The 19,425-nt window shown below is 42.0% G+C and overlaps 1 protein-coding gene across 3 annotated transcripts in view; it reads right to left on the bottom strand.

Annotated features, from left to right (window-relative positions):
* ARHGAP32 (Rho GTPase activating protein 32) overlaps positions 1-18,416 on the bottom strand; it is a 204,222-nt gene extending 185,806 nt beyond the window's left edge. Inside the window, exon 1 of one of the 3 annotated variants that reach the window (XM_071768841.1) lies at positions 18,232-18,416. The gene's annotated coding sequence lies outside the window, so the exon portion shown is untranslated. The remainder of the gene's footprint in view (positions 1-18,231) is intronic. The other 2 variants (XM_071768842.1, XM_071768843.1) reach the window with 2 other exon arrangements.
* Positions 18,417-19,425: the final 1,009 nt, after the last annotated feature.

Below are 19,425 nucleotides of genomic sequence, written 5' to 3'. Positions count from 1 at the left end.
GACATATTTGCCAGTCTAGAAATTTCTTTTTTCAGGAGGGAAATTCTTATCCATTTTTTATACTTCCCTCGGAAACAGGTTCCTAGTCTCCCCATTATTTCATTCCAAGTATCAGATATATAACATATTAATTAAAAATACTCCCAAAAGAAAATAGGTTTTTACTATTTCCTGCTGCATATCTTCTGGCTAATCAATTTCTGTAACAGCTCAATTAGAGAAAGCCTTTGAAAAGCTGAATGGCATCATTAGTTTGCCAATAATGACAAAGCTTTCATACTTCAGCAAGTGTGTTATTCAGAAATCACAGCTGAGCTGCTCACATTGCTGTATCTGGACTTGGAGAAACACTTTATTTCTAAGCCCCCAGACCAGATGAAACTGAACACTCCTGGTTCAAGTCAAGGCACATAAAGGATTTCACACACAGGTAGAGAACTGGAATGTGTGGAGAGCTCATTTATAGTGAGGGCTGGGGATCAATGAAGGCAAAGAAAGTTCATGCAATAAACAAAACTGATTGGAAGTCCTAGAATAAATATTTTGCAGCTGAAAGAAGCAGGAGATTAAACTCCCAATCCTCTCCCTGCCCAAAAACAGGACTTTATTTTGATGTCACCGCCAGCAGCTGGAGGAGAGCTGGGAAAGAAAGGAAACACAGATCTTGTTTTATCAAACAAGTGGAAATTATTTTATGAGCTGCTCACTGCCTCTTTGTGGTCTTTGAAACAGTGGTTTTCCTATAACTTTCAGTGGAGGTTTTATGCTAAACAGATGCTAGATTTTTATTATAATATTGAGAACTCTTCCCTCAATATACATTCTTCTGATTTTTTTATTTTTTTTTCTGTAGTTGAGGTCACCATTTTGCACTGGCATATCAGAAACTGCAACCACTGCTTTGGTCTAACATCACCATTGCAAAATTTATGGACTGAGGATCACAATTACAATAAGCTAAACAGAGATAGGTTTCCAAAAGTCCTTATTAAAAAAAGTCCATAAAAAAAAGAAGACCATAAAGACCATAAAAAAAGACCAAAAGACCATCTAAGAAGTCCATATTTTAAAAGTCCATATTTCTAATGTATTTGCTTCAGGGCCTAAATTACTCTACCTTCCCAACAGCATTTTAATGCCATGATTTATTCCCTGTGAAGAAAGGGAGAAAAATTCTGAATCACCAAACCCACTACAATAAAATGGACTAATAAAAGGTCCTTCCAATACACACAAACACATATTTGACTAATTTAATGACACGGTGAGACCTAAAGACACAGCAGCCCTCAGGATCTAACACTAAGAAGAGTAAGTACAATATCCTGGCTCTACTGAGCACTTCCATTTGTGCTTGCCAAATGCATGGGGCCAATTCAGAACAGCAATCCACATAATGTTCTCAAAGGAATTCAAAGAGACAAGTTTGCTCTTTTGCAATTCAATAAACCACTTTTTCTCACGCTCAAGTGGTGACCTCCTCTTAAATACACTTTCATACTTAAGTAGCTGAAGAGAAGGTGCAGCCAAACATCCAGGGTTTGTCAGATAAAATAATCTACATTTAAAGAGCCATGACCAGACACTGCAAGCCTCAAAATTTTGTTTGTATAAAAGAAAAAAAACAAGGAAAAAAAAAAAAGGAACTAATGCTGTGGCCCAAGCTTCAGTGGAACTGCAGAACAAGTACAGACTTTACCATAATCACCCATCTTGGCTTCAAGAGGCTACAAATTGCTCAGCCTTCCTCACAGTCACAAACTGATTCATTCAGCCAATTAATTAAAAAATATACCCTTCATTGATTCAGCTTCATAACCTGAAGTAATATTCTCCAACATGCAGAGTCCTCCTGTCACCTGTTACCATTATTTACTTACACAGGAGCCATAAAAAAAAATCCATCCAGTGACTGCAACAGTCCAGTACTGAAAGGGGCCTCATCTCTTTCCTCTCTCTGCCTCCTTTTTTGTTTGTTTGTTTGTTTGTGTTTTTGTTTGTTTTGTGGGTTTTTTCTTTGTTTTTTGTTTGTTTGTTTAAAGCAGGAAAGATTTTATTTAGGCCATTTCAAATGAAGGCACTGTGTTTCTAAGAGCACAGCTTAGGAGGTAGTTCCTTAAACCTTTCAAGAGTGTAACAAAAAGGAAAGAACTAACCAAGGCACCCAATTAACATCAGCCAGAGGCATAAAAAATTAATTCATTTGCTTTTAAAATTACCTTGAGATGGGGAGGGGGTTTTTTCCACCATATCATTTCAAGCCCCGTCATGTTCACTGCATTAAGTTCTGCAAAGCTCACATCACAAGCCATATCATGAATGCTTTTTTCTTAAACAAATGAAAAAATAAATTCAAAAGCAGTGCACTTTACCAGTTTTAAAAAGAAACATAATCTACTATCATCAACGTCCATGAAAATTTAAAATTTCTTTTTAAGAATCATCCTCAAAAGGTAGTTAACCAACACCTCCAGCCCCAGGGGAAAATCCATTAATAAATAAGTACACTATTATTTACAGCCTGTTGGGTTAACATACCAAGGATTTTAGCTGTTAGCAAATCTCCAGGTACTCTGGGGTGGTTTTCTTTGAGACTGTAGGGGTTGGAATTCCCTTCAAGTTTTCCCATGTTGACTGCTATTTCAGCAGCAACCATTGCACTGTTGCTGAACTCAGTGTTGGTTCAAGATGACACCTACTTCCTTCCTAAATGTTGAACAATTTCACATTGATTTTAAGTCAGCAGGAGTACAACTACAGGAAGATAAACCCAGAAATTAAATGCACTCCTTACTCAAGTTAATCCCATGGCTCTTGGCAAATTGCAAGATAAGGTCTCATAATCAGAAGTTGCTTTTAACTTGTACCTGCATGGTACATATTGGTGCAATTATACCAAGTAATAGGGGAAAAAAAAAAAAAAAAAGTTTAAACAAACTTTCAGCAGCATTCAGAGAGACCTTACAGCCACTGGCAGCTGGCTGGGTTATCACTCCCTGTGCTATCCCTCTTGGAAAGGAATGGAGGAGCTATGATCACAATGAAATTCCATGAAATTTCTCTCCCATTTAGTGTGTTGTTCTCCACCTCTACCAAACTCTAAGATCTTGTAAATATCTTTTATCCTACCATATACAGGAAGAGACTACCAGACAGAGGATTTTGTAATAGTGCTCCAGAAAGCAAACACTTAGATACCACACTCAGTTGATTTTATTCCAGCAGCAGGTTTTAATAGGTTGACATTCAACATGCATGGTTATACACAATAAAAGTTAGTTCACAACGCTGAAAATTCTGCTGAATATGATCAAAGAGGTGTCATTTGGCAAATTTAGGATAGCACAAAGTCGTGGTGGAAGAAGAGGGGGGAAGTGTGGTTTATGTCTGCCCCAGAAGGCATGCAGTTGTGTTTACACCTTAAGCCTATTGAAAGGTAAGGCCTCTGCAAGCAAAACTCATTTAAACACCTTCACAGGGGAGTTCTGCCCAGTTAAAAAAGCATCTGCAAGTCTTCCTCTATGTTTTTGAGCATCAGAGTAGTCCCCTAGATTGCTTTCCTACCTTGTGTTATCCTTCAGTTCTGACACACCCAGCCACTTCTCCGTGTTCTAAAAACTAAGCAACAAATTTATAAATGACAAATCCATGGAGATTATTCAGTTTTTAATCTGTTAATCTTTTCAAAGCTTCATATAAGTAGAGCATATTTTTCTCTGGTGTGTGAAAGAGCCTTCCAACACAAAGAGCTTAAAAAACAAAGTAAAAGCCCCTTTCCTTTACATGCTTCTTACTATTTGCATTAAATACACCACAAGTACCAACATTTAGCATTTCAGAATGAGATTAGAGGGGAATCTGGGGTAGAGGGGAAACACAGCAAACTGGTGGAGGCTGGACCTTCACCTATTCACTTCAAATGCTTCTGTCACCTCTATGTTTAGGTACCAAATGTACAAGTTTATTGCTGAAAACTTAAGACTTGAAGAAGATAAAGGGGTGGAGGAGAAAAGGCAATATAGGAGAGGCAAGGAATCAGGAAGAGAAACATTTATTGCTTTCTCTCTACACCATCATTTACAAGGTGACTGATAACTCAGAGACAAGTGGGACACAGCAAGAAATTCTGATGCAGTTTTAAAGGGAATGTGTATCTCCATTTCCGACTGTTCCCAATGACACTGAAGAAGACAAGAGTGGAATCAGAGTGGAAGAAAAGAAGTTCAAACTGTTTGTACACATTAAAAAAAAAGTGAAACTGCAGCATCTCCTAGAGAAATGAGATTAATATAAACCAGAAAGATGCAAACAATCTTAGAAAACACAAACCCTCCCAGTTCCCTCTTTTTTTTTTTTTTTAAAAAAAAGGGACATTTCAAATCCCTTCTTAACTTCTACATTAATCTATACTTGAGCATTTGTTTCACTTCAGGTTTTTAAGATTTGCATTTTGTGTATGCTTAAGGGGAATACTTCAAATGTTTGTTGAAAAAAGCAATAATATAAACAAAAATAAACAGAATTCTCCTTGCAATCCCTACAGAGGTCCAGCTGGAAGACAACAAGCCCAACAGTAACTTCCATGGTATCAGGAGTCATGCCTGGAAAAGTCCAGAGCATTTTTAATTCCTCTTAAGCCTCTGCATTTCAACATCTTCCAGCAGGGTTTCAAAAGTTTAGACTTTACTAGAGAGCAATTTTTCCAGCCTCCTACTTGGCCTGGCATGCATTTCCAACTCAGGGAAGGGTAAAAGAAATCTCACACCTTAAAGGCTGCAGGTAAAATGTTGAGATTTGCAAGTGCTCGTTGTTACTGAGCCCTTGAAATGCTAAAATAGATTTATAACATCGAAAAAGAAGAAAACAAACAGTCAAAACAGATGGGACAAACAGAAGAAAACTGTAAAACGATTTGGCCGGGACACTGTTGGAAGATGTCTACAAGTACTTAATAGAGTTAAATGTTTAAAAAAGAAAATCATTTGCCTGTAAGTTCAGACACCGAGGTGGTAAATAGCACCGTATGTCATCCCATATGTCAGTCAGCAAACAACCTTTACAAATCAGCTTTCAAAAAGCATTCTCTAAGGCTACACGTTATCCTCATTTCCCCACACAAACAGGAACTCTCTTCATTTAAGCAGCGAGGCAAGAAAATTCACAGGCTGGTTTTGAATGTTAACCCCTTCAAACCCTGGGCAACCCAGCCCTCAATGAGTCCAGTGGCAAGAAGGCATGGAGGTGTTCTGCAAAGAAAGCAGGGCTGTTGACACATGCAGAGCTAAAACTGCAGTCACTGAACCCCCAGCTTAACAGCAAAGATGGTTCTGTCACTGTCCTAAGTGGCAATAACAACCTGAGTTAAGAATTATTGATCTGTTAGATGTGCTGAACTCAGCCCTTCCAAATCAACTCAAAAAATCCATGCATCACTTACACGTGCTCTGTAAGGGCTGTTGTTCCAACCAGAAGGGTTAGGCTTTCAACAACACACAGATGAGTCAGAACAGGCAGCCCTTGGGAAGAGAACAAGATGCCTACCACGGTATTTTGGAACATGAAATATAACAGCAAGATCTTCCACATGTCTCCTTCTCACACAGTTGCTGTCTAGCCCCTCATACTGCACTTGGTCTAGCAACTTGCTAGCAAATTTGAGGCAAGAAATAGAAGCCTTAAGAGCTAGGACTTTTAACTCATTTATAGATGCCCATGGAGCAAACATTTCAAATACCTCCATCTTAGTTTCTGAGAGTCCTTCTGGATAGGTAAACCATCAGTAATTCTCAGGATGCCAGCCAGCAAGTTGCTACTCAGCAAATCAAGATTTGATGCTCTCATGTCTCAAAAATTATGAGCAGAATGCCTAAACCAAACACAGGAAAATATGGCTGAACGAATTTACTAATAAAATCTCTACAGTATTTAGGATGTAAGACTAGACTAGATAGTTCAGAAGCCAGAGAACTTGAAACTATTGTCCCAAAAGGGTATTTTATTTACATTTTGTATTCAAACCAGACCCCAGGATTTATATTGACCCTTGAGTCTGCCTAAAGTCACTGCATTTCTAGCAAATTTAAGAAAGATTCAAAATACTTCAGATTCCTCCCTCAAAATGTATGTACCAAATAAAAAGGAGCTCCTGATCCACAGCAGGGAATGCTGAAAAGACCTTCACCCAAAGGAAGCTGGAAGCACCATGCCGTCAGCAAGTTTTTCAGAGATGACAAGGTCACCAGGTGAAGTGTAACAGGGTTTTCTTGCATTACTTACAGGATTCTGCTGACTTAGCTGTTCATACTTAAGAATTCTTCAAACCTGTTTAGCAGGTTGTCAAAGTTCTAAGTCGTAAGCTAGTTCCATGCTCATTCCTCATGCAAATTGGTGCAATCTCCAGCAGAAATTACAATGCCTTATGCCAGAGCTCATGGTAAACACACCAGCAGGGGCTACTCGCCAGTTTGAAGTATCCCAGTTTATGAGAAACTATTTTGAGTTTGTGAAGTGTTAAACATTTTGACCTTGGGTCTGTTATGTCAGAATCTCAAGCAGATCAATATATCTATGCATTTCTTGGGCTAGTTTTGAGTCTCTTAACTTCAGCTCCTGTAGTTTTTATTTATTAATGAATGCTCCCTCCTATTGTCTGTTAGAAAAATGAATGTTTAACAAAGCTTTGATATTCTCCATACCCTGGTCACTTGGGGTTAGGTGGAGAGATCATCACTTTTAGAATAGAATTCCTGCTGAACCAATCCTGCAGATATCATAAAATCCTAGAATTGGCTGGGTTGGAAGGGACCTCAGAGCTCATCAAGTCCAACCCTTGATCCACTCCCCCCCTGGTTCCCAGCCCATGGCACTGAGTGCCACATCCAGGCTCTTTTGAAATATCTCCAGGGATGGAGAATCCACCCCTTCCCTGGGCAGCCCATTCCAATGCCTGAGCACCCTCTCCAGAAAGAAATTCTTTCTAATGTCCAACCTAAACCTCCCCTGGCACAACTTGAGACCTCTTGTGCCCTCTTGTCTTGCTGAGAGTTGCCTGGGAAAAGAGCCCAACCCCCCCCTGGCTCCAACCTCCTTTCAGGGAGTTGGAGAGAGTGATGAGGTCTCCCCTGAGCCTCCTCTTCTCCAGCCTCAACACCCCCAGCTCCCTCAGCCCTTCCTCACAGGACTTGTGCTGGATCCCTTCCCAGCCTCCTTGCTCTTCTCTGGACCTGCTCCAGCACCTCAATCTCCTTCCTGAGCTGAGGGGCCCAGAACTGGACACAGGACTCAAGCTGTGGCCTCCCCAGGGCTGAGTACATTTTGCTATTCTTATTTTCTAAACATAGGCTACAGGTTTTGAGACAGGAATGTACTCCCTAAAAATCTGTTCAAGAATAGGAAGATTAGAGAAGGCAGACTGGGAGACACTTTTTAAATCTCTTTATCATGTGTCCTCTAGGTTCTAAAGCTGTACATCCTTTCCTTTGCCACTCTTGCAATACAGAAGTTGTGACCCAGGTTTTCTGCAGTGTAATTTTGCATACCTGCTCCCACACACTGCTCCCAGTGGCAGGCACAAACACAGAAACCTTCAGCACTTTTTGCCTACAGGAATATTCAAAAGGGAAATTCCAGCATGCATATGCATCTGTTAACACTCAGATGGAAATCCAAGGCTACACAAAGAATTTAGAACTACATTTCTTCATGTATTCAAATTTTTGGAAATTTTAACACATGAATGAGAAAAGCAACACAGCCCCAGGAACAAGCCAAAGGATCCACTGCCAGGAATTTCTGAGCAACTGTCCCAGCAGTCACTGACAATATGGCCCTTAGCAAATGCTCTAACAGCTCCATGTAAAGGAGGAGTTCCTTGTCCAAAACAGTAGGGAATATTTTTAATTCTCTCAGAGGACTATTATGAAGATTAATTAAGGTCTGAGCAGCTCTTTGAAGATCAAAACTGCTATGCTGTTATTTATTATTAAAGAACAACAAAGTGCATTCTTGTCTATAATTCAACTTCATAGAGAAAACAGAGAAAGAGCACATGTGCTCAAGTGCATAAATTAATTCTCCCTGCCCTGACAAGCTGTGATTTGCATAACTGCACTTTTAGTTACCAAAACCCCATCAGTAAATCTATACTCATCTCTTTGAAATATTTTTAAGGCCTTAAGGAATATAACCAATATAGTTTCTCTTCAGATGGTTTTCTAGGATAAGCTTTTCTTATCAGATATTTCTTCCTCCATTCAGCAAAGCACTTTATCCTTATGGAGCCCTAGGAATACTCACATAGAGACCACCAGACATATTCTAAAGTGCTTTGCTAAATCAGAAATTAAAAACCTATTTTGGATGTTTCCATTCAAAAAGAGAAGAGAGGGTGGCAGAATGGGGTGGTGAACAATTTTCTATTTTTGAGGTCTGTTTTCTTCCCATCAGTCTTTCACAGAACTGCAATGTACACACAAATACTACGTTGCACAGTGTATCACTAATTTTCACTCCCTTCAAATGCATACAATTGTTTACTAAAACTGCTAGCATATTCCAATTATATTTGTATTCCTAAAACATGCAATCATCTGTATTTTGGCAGCATCTGTACAGAAACACAAAAGGTGAGTAGTATTGACAAAAATTTAGAAAAAAAAATAAAGTTGCAGCAGAACAACGCTCTAAAGCCTTGCTGCCACAACCATGTTTTCCTGATTTTATTCGAACAGCTACCACAGGAGGTCAAGTCCTCCAGCACCAGGATGTAGCAGTGCAAATTCTTAAAGAAAACAAGAATACAAGTGGTTGGACCTAGAGGCTTAGGAGCACTGAAAACTGATGTAACCTGGACACTTACTACCACCTTAAACTTTAAAGAAAGTCTAACAAGGGGTTCAGTATCTGCCAGATGCTGAGCATCTTGCCAGTGTGTCAGCCAACATCACCCCTCCACAGGAAATCCCTACATTTTACTGGGTTACATTTTGGCTTTATTCCCATTACCTTAGTTTGCACTCCTAAGATTCTTAAAATCTGCAGCATATTCTTATTAAAAACACAGATACCAGATTGTGAACTTCTGTACTTTTAGATTGCTTTCAGGAGAAAGTTGTGCTATATTTAGCAGCCATATGGCATCCCTCCTTCACACACGTTTTCTAGTGATAAGAACTGACAAATTAAGTTTTCTAAAACACTGATCTATGTGTTTTCATTTCCAATTTTAATCTTAGAAGTTAACCGGAGTTTAATTTTTAAACTTGGCATTTAGCAAACAGGAAATGCAAGTTTTACCAATAGCAAATGATGCAACCAAGAAAGTTTTCTTGTAATGGAGGTGAAAAAAGCTATTTTCTAGACAGCTATGTTCTTCCTAAACTAATGCAATGTGGCTACATAACTAAATAGCCAAGGATGCCTTGGCTTCCTTATGCTATTTGCAATGGCACTGTGTATGGATGACTGAAAATATTAGGTAAAGAATACTCCATATAGTAAAATGTTTATAAAATTAAGTTACTTGGATATTTCAAACTGCTGTACAGCTAATCTGAGGAGGCAGCAGTAAGCACAGTGTCAACCAACTAGTACACTGTAAAGAACTTCAAAGATACCAGGGCAACCTCTGTAGCTTTCCCATGCTCCTGGGAGCCAGGTTTACATACACCTGGAAGACAGAAAGCTGAATTTCCCTATAGCACACTCTAATTTTATAGAACCTGCAGCCAAAGGTTAGAAGGAATGGTTTTAAGAATCAAGAGAAGACACTGAGTATGCTGTCATTTGGGACAGCTGAAAAAAAGCTGCACATACACCAAAAATTCAGATAAAACTTCATCCTGACTGCCAGCCCATCATACCTGCACCCTTAGAAAAAAGAAAAAAAGGGAGAGAAAGGGACTGAAGACTCCCAAACGTTTAACACCCAAAAAAAAGAAACCCATTGTTTTCCTCTCTAGCACGAGAAGAATCTGCTTGAAAAACTTCTCTGTCATGTAAATCATGTGTGAGTGCTGCTCATCTTTCTGGTTATCTCGAGCTTTTCCAGTTCTTTCCATGCTTTTCTGGGGACCAGGGACCCAGAGAACACCCCAAGTGATGCTCTGACAGGCCAGGCTGGGTGCAGCCACCCTCTGCAATGGTGACTGAAGGACAAGCTGCCAGACCCCACCCTGTGCCTCCTCTTGGATGGCACTGAGCTCCTGCCAGCTCCTGATCAGTGGCAGCTTGCAGGGCAGACCCAGTTCAACTCTGAGACTACGTGGGGCTACCCCAGCTTCTTCCTTCTGTCCAAACAATTCCAGAGCAGCACAGAGGATTTCTTCAGCAAGAGAAAGAGGGGCAGACATGACCATTACACGCATGCCTGAACACATTTATGAGCTGGATGTATGGGCTGAGAAATAGAAATGAACAACTGTGTTTTTTCCAGCTAGTGTGTTATCTTTGTTATGCAAAGAAAAATACTAAATACTCAGTGCTGGAGTTTCTCTTCCTCTGCATGAAACAATTTAGGGAACATGTTCTTTCAGTACAGCCCATCCTATCTTAAAGGCTTGTAAAATTCATGAAAGTGAATGATATGGCACAAATTGCTGCCTGAAGCAGAGCCTTCAATGCTGGACATCCCACTGGAGACCATGACCCTCAAGACATCAGTCAGCACATTCTGCAGACACACAGCAGCTTCTTCAGAACACTGCTTAGTCCCTCTTGTCTTCCTTGAGGAGACAGCTATTGTAAAATGAAAAATAATCATGAATGTAGAACAACTCCAGGAAGCAGGAGAAACAAATTGCTTCATATGCCAGAATTATTTGCACAGAATATTTGAGAGAGAGTAAAATGTTTAAGAAGGCAATGAATCATTAAGGTTTCTTCCAAAAGAAAAAAAAAAAAATCACATACAATCATTTGTTTAAAGGTTGCCTCATTTAAAAAAAATAAATGTAACAGAATAAGCATTCCTGCATACTTGATTATCAAATCAGAGCTTGGTGGGAGAACAAGAAAGTCCAATTAACGTTTTTTCAATGCTTTATATGTGGCTGCTGAGCAGTGCTGTGGAAGGACAGAGGGAAAAGTAGATCTCTGGTCTTCTGGCAGTTTTTCCCGTTCTTTAACAATTCCTCCTTCAAATGCACAGCCACAGAGGTTCAAAGGTCCCCACAGCCTTTGTTCTCAGTTCCAGAGTAGTTACAAACAAACTTTTGTTCCACTTTCTTCAATGAAATAAGCTGCAGCAGTTCCCAATGACTGAACTTCACATCTGAAGCTTGCCTTGTACATCATTCAACTGAAGAACTATGGAATCTCAGATTTATTCAAGAATAAATTACCAGAACTCTCTCTGAAATAAAAGTCAACTACTGATTACTAAATCAGGCTCCAGCAAACATATTACACGTCTGCATATATATATGTATAGAAGTGAGCTAGGATCAAAACACTTTACTGATTGTATCAAAGAACATTTGTTTTATCTTGAATGTAATAATAAGCAGTTTTTATTGTTTCTATCCCAGGCAGAGTGTAATAAATGAGGAGATGATCGTAAGGGCAAGCTACAGAAAGCAGCTATTTAAATACCTCCACATTCCATGGAAAGCTGATATGGAAATTGTTAATCAAAATTTGCAAATACTCCATCAGATTGTATCAGCTGCTATTTAAACTCTTTGGGGAAAAAAAAAAAGCAAGGTGCATTATTGAGTAGAATAACAAGCTATTTAATTTAAAAATAAAGAATAAGATACTGAGGTTACCCTTTTAAAAGATTGATTGTTCCTAGAAGGTGGCAGTTGAGTCTCTAGAGATGCTTCTCATAAAAAACACAGAGAAAAGATAGCAAAGGTTGGGGTTTTTTCTTTATGAATTGTGCCTTCAAGCTAGAAGCACATAGACTGTATTAGGAAACCTAATGAAGACATTCATGAATCATAATAAGGAGTAAAAGGGTAAATCCCAGCAAATATTCAAAGGCTCTTGCAACAACTGCATTCTTTTTCATAGTAGCCACACCCCCAGTGCAGTCAGTAAGAATATGGTGACACCAACATTCAGAATACTTCTTTATATTGGCCCAAACCAGGATTCAACCAAAAAAAAACAAACTCAATTCAAAACACTGAGCACTCTATCTTTTCCCTGAGCATTCTGAGTAGAGACCAAAAAGTTCACCTCCCAAATGCCAGGAAAAATTGCTACTGAAATTAAACCAAAAACCAACTGAAGTTAAACATTTCAGTAGACATTTGTTTACTTGGTGATAAATATGTCTGGGGTAATAAAATACACAGAGGATTAAACACAGTTTTCTTTGAGAAGCAAGAAGTTTCAAACCACTCCTCATACCATGCCATCAACCCAAAACTGATTATCTCAATCTGTCAGCAAGTGATGACAAAGCTTTTGGAATACCACCTTCCATTGTTGTATCTGAAAAGCAACTTACCAGTAGTAATTAAATCTGTTATCCTTCTCTACAACTTGATTCTGAGGCCATGACTACAAGACCACTACTATGGCAGTGTCCTGCTGAATTAGCCACTGACACAGGTTTGAATCATGGTACGTGATGTCTCATGAGCAAACTTCAGCTTTAAAAAATTTTCACCTACTTGATGGTCACAACTCCCTGAAAGGAGGTTGGAGCCAGGGGGGGGTTGGGCTCTTTTCCCAGGCAACTCTCAGCAAGACAAGAGGGCACAAGAGGTCTCAAGTTGTGCCAGGGGAGGTTTAGGTTGGACATTAGAAAGAATTTCTTTCTGGAGAGGGTGCTCAGGCATTGGAATGGGCTGCCCAGGGAAGGGGTGGATTCTCCATCCCTGGAGATATTTCAAAAGAGCCTGGATGTGGCACTCAGTGCCATGGGCTGGGAACCACGGGGGGAGTGGAGCAAGGGTTGGACTTGATGAGCTCTGAGGTCCCTTCCAACCCAGCCAGTTCTAGGATTGTTGTAAGATGGAAGAGGATGGAGCAAGACCAAATTAAATGTAACACAGGACTGGTGACTTGTGAAATTAGCAGAAAGCCTGTTTAAAAAGTAAACAAACACCCAATAAGATGAAACTGAAACGTCACATTGCGTTCAGGCAAGAACAGTGCTTTGCAGCACATGATCCTTATGGTATGGATCCACTGTCAGGGGATCTAAGACTTAGGCTGCAGCTGACCAAGCCTCCCTCCATCCAACAAATAACCTCAGGAGTATTTCAGCATTCAGTTCTACCCTGAAAATCCTTAGAAAGCCAGGCTCCAAGTTGCCTGTGGTCCTGGTTTAATGAATTAATAGCAGAAACAGGAGAAACTCCACTTTCTCCAATTTCCACTTGCTCCAATTCTCACAGAGTTCCAGTGGGTACACTAAAACAATGCTTCCAACCCACAAACGTCAAAGACTGAGATGGGGACAGGAAACAGCACTGGATACACCAGGAAGGTAACAAAAAACTGCAGCTCCATCAGCAAAAGCAGTGGAGATGACCAGAGGATGAAGGATTTGTTATCAGTAGTTTATGCTGAACTGTTGCTTCAACGAGTGACTTCAAGCCACATCCCCAGGACATACTCAAATGTTGCAACTTAGCTACAGAAAGAGCAAAAGAAAATAGAGGTTCTTAACACAGTTTTAAGAAGTGGAAGTCTGGGGGTACTTTATTTTCTAATATAGTTAATAGTTAATATAGTTTATTTTCTAATATAGTTAAAAGAAAGGAGCTTCTGAGCCATATTCTCATTTGTCATAAAATTCAACATGACACTATGAACTCCAGACCTGCGGGTATAACAAAGAGCAGAGCAAAAGAACATCAGTGAGCAGGAACAGTTAAATGTCATAATCACCAATGACAACACAATCTAAATGCATTCAAACCCTTAGTGAGAGGAGAGTTCATATCATGTTTAATGAAAAAGCAAGACAACAACATAAGGAAGCAAATACATGGCACATTTACCAAACTGATTACAATAAAACTGGTATCATTGGTTTATCAGCTTAAACAATCAGCAGCTAATTAACTGTGCATTTAACAACCAGGTAATATAGTTTCTACCCAGAGAAAATCAGATTGGAAAAGTCAACATCAGCTTTAACACGATTACTTTCCTGTCCCACACCCGCTACAGCAAATCCAATTTACTAAATAGTTTAAAGGGCAGTTTTTAATTATTTCACACACTCCCAAAGAACCTAACACTACATACACACAGATATGGTAAGCTGCTCTACTCAGGTGTATACGGATTCCAGCAACACAAACCACCACTTAAATAAAACATGTGCAGGCTACTTAAGATGCTTAACAGCCCCAGCCTAGTAACCTGTATGGCAGGAGCCTCTGTGGATGTCAGAATCTTTACAGAGGTGAACCACCCACAGTTGCAGCAGAAATAATGTGCAACAAAATACCAACTTGGAATATTTCTTTTGGACCTTTCCAGTACTTCATTACTTTCCAATTTCTAAAGCAATCTCTGGGAAACAAATAGGGAGCAAACAAAGAAACCCTTCTGAGTGAGATTCACAAATTGTACCTGGTCTCAACAGGCACACATGCACCTACGAACATCCACGCACAGATTGCTCAACAATCTATATATCTAAAGTGTTTTACATGCAGGAACAGAGGAAATGCAGAAAAACTGTGTGGGAGAAACACAGCATTAGCAGGATTCAAATGAGCAGCTCATAGCTGTATCACTGGAAGGAAGCTTTGCTGCCTTCCTATAATTCTTACCCAGTCATTCAAAACCAAAAATTCAAGTTTCCAACATTAATCCTTTAGCACCAAAGACCACAATTGCTAAGGGACTCAGAATTGCTAAGGGACTGCTGAGCCACAGCATTTTATCATCAGGTTATGCGATTATCCACATTCTGGTTGGCTGGAAGACCTCATGTGCATAAGAAAAACTACAAAAAATGGCTTCCCCTCAGTGTCCTCAGTATGCACATCCCTGCTCTCACATTGGCTGCCAGTGCTCAGCCAGCCTGCTCAAAGGATTAGCATAAGAATAGAAATCGCTGTGAAAATCCACATGCTCTGTCTGACCAGCCTCGTTGACCTGCTTCACCCCAGATACCAAACTGACTTCCTTTACAAAGGAAAACAGTTGCCACTTTAAAAGTTGATAAACATTTCGATTTGTTTCTTTCATATTATGGTATCAGACATCACTCGGGCAGCTACAAAACCCAAACAGTGAATGGGAACAACTTTCAGTGCTGTAGGCACAGACATCACACGTGCTCACCACTTCCAAGTTCAAATTCCTGCAGGACTCCAGTGGTAGAAAATGGGTCTGTCAGGACCTTTCCCGGATCAGACCTACCGTGTTCATCATAAAATCCCCTTCTCAGCAAGCTCATAGGAGCTGCTGGTACAATATGCTGCTGCAGTCCACTAAAGGCTCAAAGCAGGTAACTGGAGCTGCAGCAGCACATTAGAACTGGTCCCACACACCTGACAGAAGCCACCCACACCTACAGTCCCAAGAGAGCATTTAGTCCAGGTTTTCACAAGTAAAATGTACACATTTCCCTACTGCTCTTTATATCTTCTCCCCTTTCTGCTCTTAGACAAAACAATACCATCAGTTGTGACACAATACCTCTCCCCATGCTTGCAGTCACTGCAGATAGGAGCTACTACACAGATAAGAACATTTTGAGAGGAAGTGCAAATGAAAATAATCCCCCAGTTCATGAAGAGGCCAACATTTTCCTTTTGTTTGTGAGCTGAAGGACACAAAGGCCGAGGGAACCCACTCCAATTTTTCTCTCCTATACAAACTCTTCTAGCCATAATAAAGTATAAAAAACATGATTTGTTTTTGTAAATATGTATATCGGGTTCCTGAAAACACACTGAATTTTTGTATAAACATATTAGTGTTTGACGTGGTTGTTTTGAAATAGGGGAAGCTGACTGGAATCATCCCCATGATGTGGTCTGACACTTCACGTAAAACAATGTATTCAAACAGCAAAATGACATTTCCTTTTCAGAAGTTCACAAAAGAACCAGAAGCCCAGGGCAAAATGGCCAAAGTAGCACTATTCCCCTTTTTGTTAGATTTCCTCTACTCCCTCTGGGGTCTCCTCCTCAGCCAGTAAAGTCACCACTGCAATCCTTCCCCTGAAATCCAATGACATCACCATTTCCCTCACTTTGCATCACAGAAAAACAGCCCGGGAACAACTAGGACACTGACATTTCACAACCCATCAGAGAGTGGCACAGAACAACTCCAACATCCAGCTACAAACCATACATAAAGCCTAAAAAGTAAAACAGTTCCTCAGTTATATTTCTGCTGATCTGCCACACTGTTTCTTCAAAAACTTTACAAATATACTTCAAACAAAGAAAACCTAGATTAAGACCAGGAGGTGAAAGATTGAACAATAATTTGCTTCTGGCAATGGAATTCTGTACATTACGTGTGGTATTAATACCACATTAATGCTTTCAGTTGTGTTTCCCCAAATAATAGGTTTTACTGAAGGCATATTGCCAGACTCACCCTATTTTTCCTCCCTCTGTCATATCAAAGTAGTAAAATTTTGGTTTTTCCAGATGGCTCCACAACATTCAAACATTATAAAACCATCAGATATACAAGGGTGCACACCCTGGAACAGCACAAGGAACCTCTCAAGTTTCCTAAAAACAAATCAGTCCAAGCACACAGAGCACTTACTTGCTCTTTTACCATGAAGAATATGTAATATTTTCCTCACAAGTCAAAATGAATCGTTCACTGGAGGCTAACCTAATTTTGCAGAACAACAATGAAAAGACATCCCTGCTGTGGGAAACATATTGCATTGTTCTAAATAGGCACATGGAGGTCATTTGTCTCTGTTCTGCAGAAAGAGGTACCTATCCCAGGCTCAACCCTCTAACACTTGAAATAGAGATGTTTTTAAGGAGTCTTGGAAACAGGCACATTCTGTTTCACATCTTTTCACCTTTGGATAACACAGTTAAGGATTACAGCTGTTACTCCAAATGAAGTATTGTATTTTAAGCTTCTACCTTCTTGAGTTTTCACCTATTCCTCTAACTTGCATTCTTACCACTGACAATATCATCCCACACAACAAACGGTGCCCATCCCCAGCAGAGCCTGTCCAAGCCTCTGTCCAAAGTGCTGCTTTCTGCACTATCTTGTGGGGAAAGTACAGAGGCACAGCAAAAAATTACTCATTCTCATCACCTTCTTCCAATTCAACAGCCAGCAGAACGGTCTGGAGCAGCAGTTTGCCATAGAACACAGGTGCTCAGGGGACACCAGATGGGACACATTGTTTGTGAATGGAAACCAGTAACGTAAACACCTGTAAATTTCAAAGGTTAGTTTACCTTTTTCTCGCCTTCAGACCATTACCCAGAGTCCAAACGTGTTAGAGCTCTTTCTTCACAAGACCCTGTCCTGCTAGCCTTCACTCACATCCATCCCCTTGCAATTTAGTGGGAAAGCTAATCAACATTTCCCAGATAAAACCATCTCCAAAAGCCGGGAACGCCTGTTGGGCACACTCCCCCCTTTCCCACCGGTTCCTAGCACGCAGATGCTGCTCGCAGAGCTCCCTCGCTGACCCCAGCAGACCCGGGGCCCTTCACTGCACCTGAAAAGGTCTAAGGAGGCATTAAAGGGCGCTCATTAAAGGGCGCTCATTAAATCCACCACAAAGCAGAGCCCCACACAATGGAGAAGAGGGCCAAGCACAAAGCCGGACGCCAGCTGCACGCTAGCCCGGGAGCACAGCGCCGGTTCTCCCCACGCCTCAAAAGCAGAGGAACGAGACACGCAGGCTGAGATCCCCATTATCCCATCTTTCCCAGAAAATTATTCCTTGGCGATAGGCGAATTTACCCAGCTCGGAGACCTTCCCCCGAGGACAGCGACTGAACGCGTGCTCTTAAGCGCGGTCAAAAAGGCAGAAGGGGAGAGGGGTTGGGGGAGCCACCGAACCCCCACGAGCGATCCACGACTTCTTTTATTCCTTATTTTCCTTTTTTTCCTTTTTTTCCCCCCACCCCTCACTCCGCGGCCGCGCGTGCCCGGCCGTTGGCGGTAACGGCCGCGACCGTTGGCGAGGCTGCACCCCCTCCCCTCGCCCACCCCCCGGAGCCGCCTTCACGATATACGAGGCTCTATCGCGACACAAACCTCCCCCTCCTCCCCTTTTTGCAGCCTTTTCCTTGCCCAAGCACTCACCTCGCTCCACCACAGCAGGGGCTGGAGCCCGGGGGGCGTCCCAGCTGCCGCCTACCAGCCGCGTCCCGCCGACATGGCGGCCGCCGCCGCAGGTGAGCAGACGACGGGGGCGGTGGAGGAATGAACCAGCGGGAAGGGCCTCGAGTTGAGGGGAACCGCGTCCGGCACCACGCCCCCCTTCACCGGGCTCCAGAAAAAAAAAAAAAAAAAAAAGAAAAAAAAAAAGACTCCGAGGCCCATGCGCGCGTTTCCACCGCTCGCCTGGCTCCGCCTGGAGTGGGCGGGCGGCTCTCCTGCGCCGTGGCGTGGAGAGGAAAAGGGGGGGTGGAATGGAGCTCCGGGATGGAGCTCCGGGCGCTGCTCTTCCCGTTCCCCTCTGGAGGGGCCGCGCGGAGGGGCTGCGCGGGGCGGTGGCTGCAGCCGAGCCGGGAGCGCCCGCAGGGAACGGGCGTGGGGGTGCGGGAACAAAGCGGGTGCGGGAACAAAGCGGGTGCGGGAACAAAGCCGCCCCCACCCTGGGGCTGCGGTAGAGGTGATGTACGTAGAGGTCTGGGGGTCCTGCGGATCCCTGTTTGGAAGGGAGGGGTGTAAATGAGGGGTGTAAATGAGGGGTGTAAATAACGGGGGTGCCTCCAGCAGGGCTCTCCTCACCTCTCCCGTGCCGCTCCTTTCCCATCCCGGGGTTTGTTGACCCCCTGGCTGCCCCCCTGCGCTCCCTGCTTTGCAGTACCAAGGCCTTGCTGGTTCAGACCCAAACGTGTCCAGGCGAGGCTGCAGACAGCGTTATTTCAGGAGGAAACGCTAATTCAGGCTTCTAAGCGTTGCTCACGAACTCTTCCTCCAGAGGAGTCAAGAGCCTTGTTGAAATTAAGAACCCGCAGTGCTTCATCCGAGTTTTTTATTAGAAAGGGACGTGACTGTGTGTTTCAGTAGCTTTATTGTGTGCTTTAGGGATGCTTTACCCGGGGCGCTTTGGGAAACACAGGGATTTCACTGGCAGGAGGGAAGGTGGAGAACCTTTCCTGCTGCTGATGCCCCATGGTGACTGCAGAGGTTAAAAATCTGATGGCTAATGAGTATTTATTCCTCCAGCAGTGGCAGTGCAAAGCAGTTCCTCTGCCTTTGGCAGGAACCCAGAGGTGTGGCTGTGAGTAACAGGGAGCTGTGTGGTGTGGGTCCTGGCAGCTGACGTGG

This window comes from Heliangelus exortis, chromosome 26, assembly GCF_036169615.1.
Source record: "Heliangelus exortis chromosome 26, bHelExo1.hap1, whole genome shotgun sequence".
Lineage (NCBI taxonomy): Eukaryota > Metazoa > Chordata > Aves > Apodiformes > Trochilidae > Heliangelus > Heliangelus exortis.
Note: the sequence above shows the minus strand (reverse complement) of the source record. Positions and strands in the feature narration are given on the sequence as shown.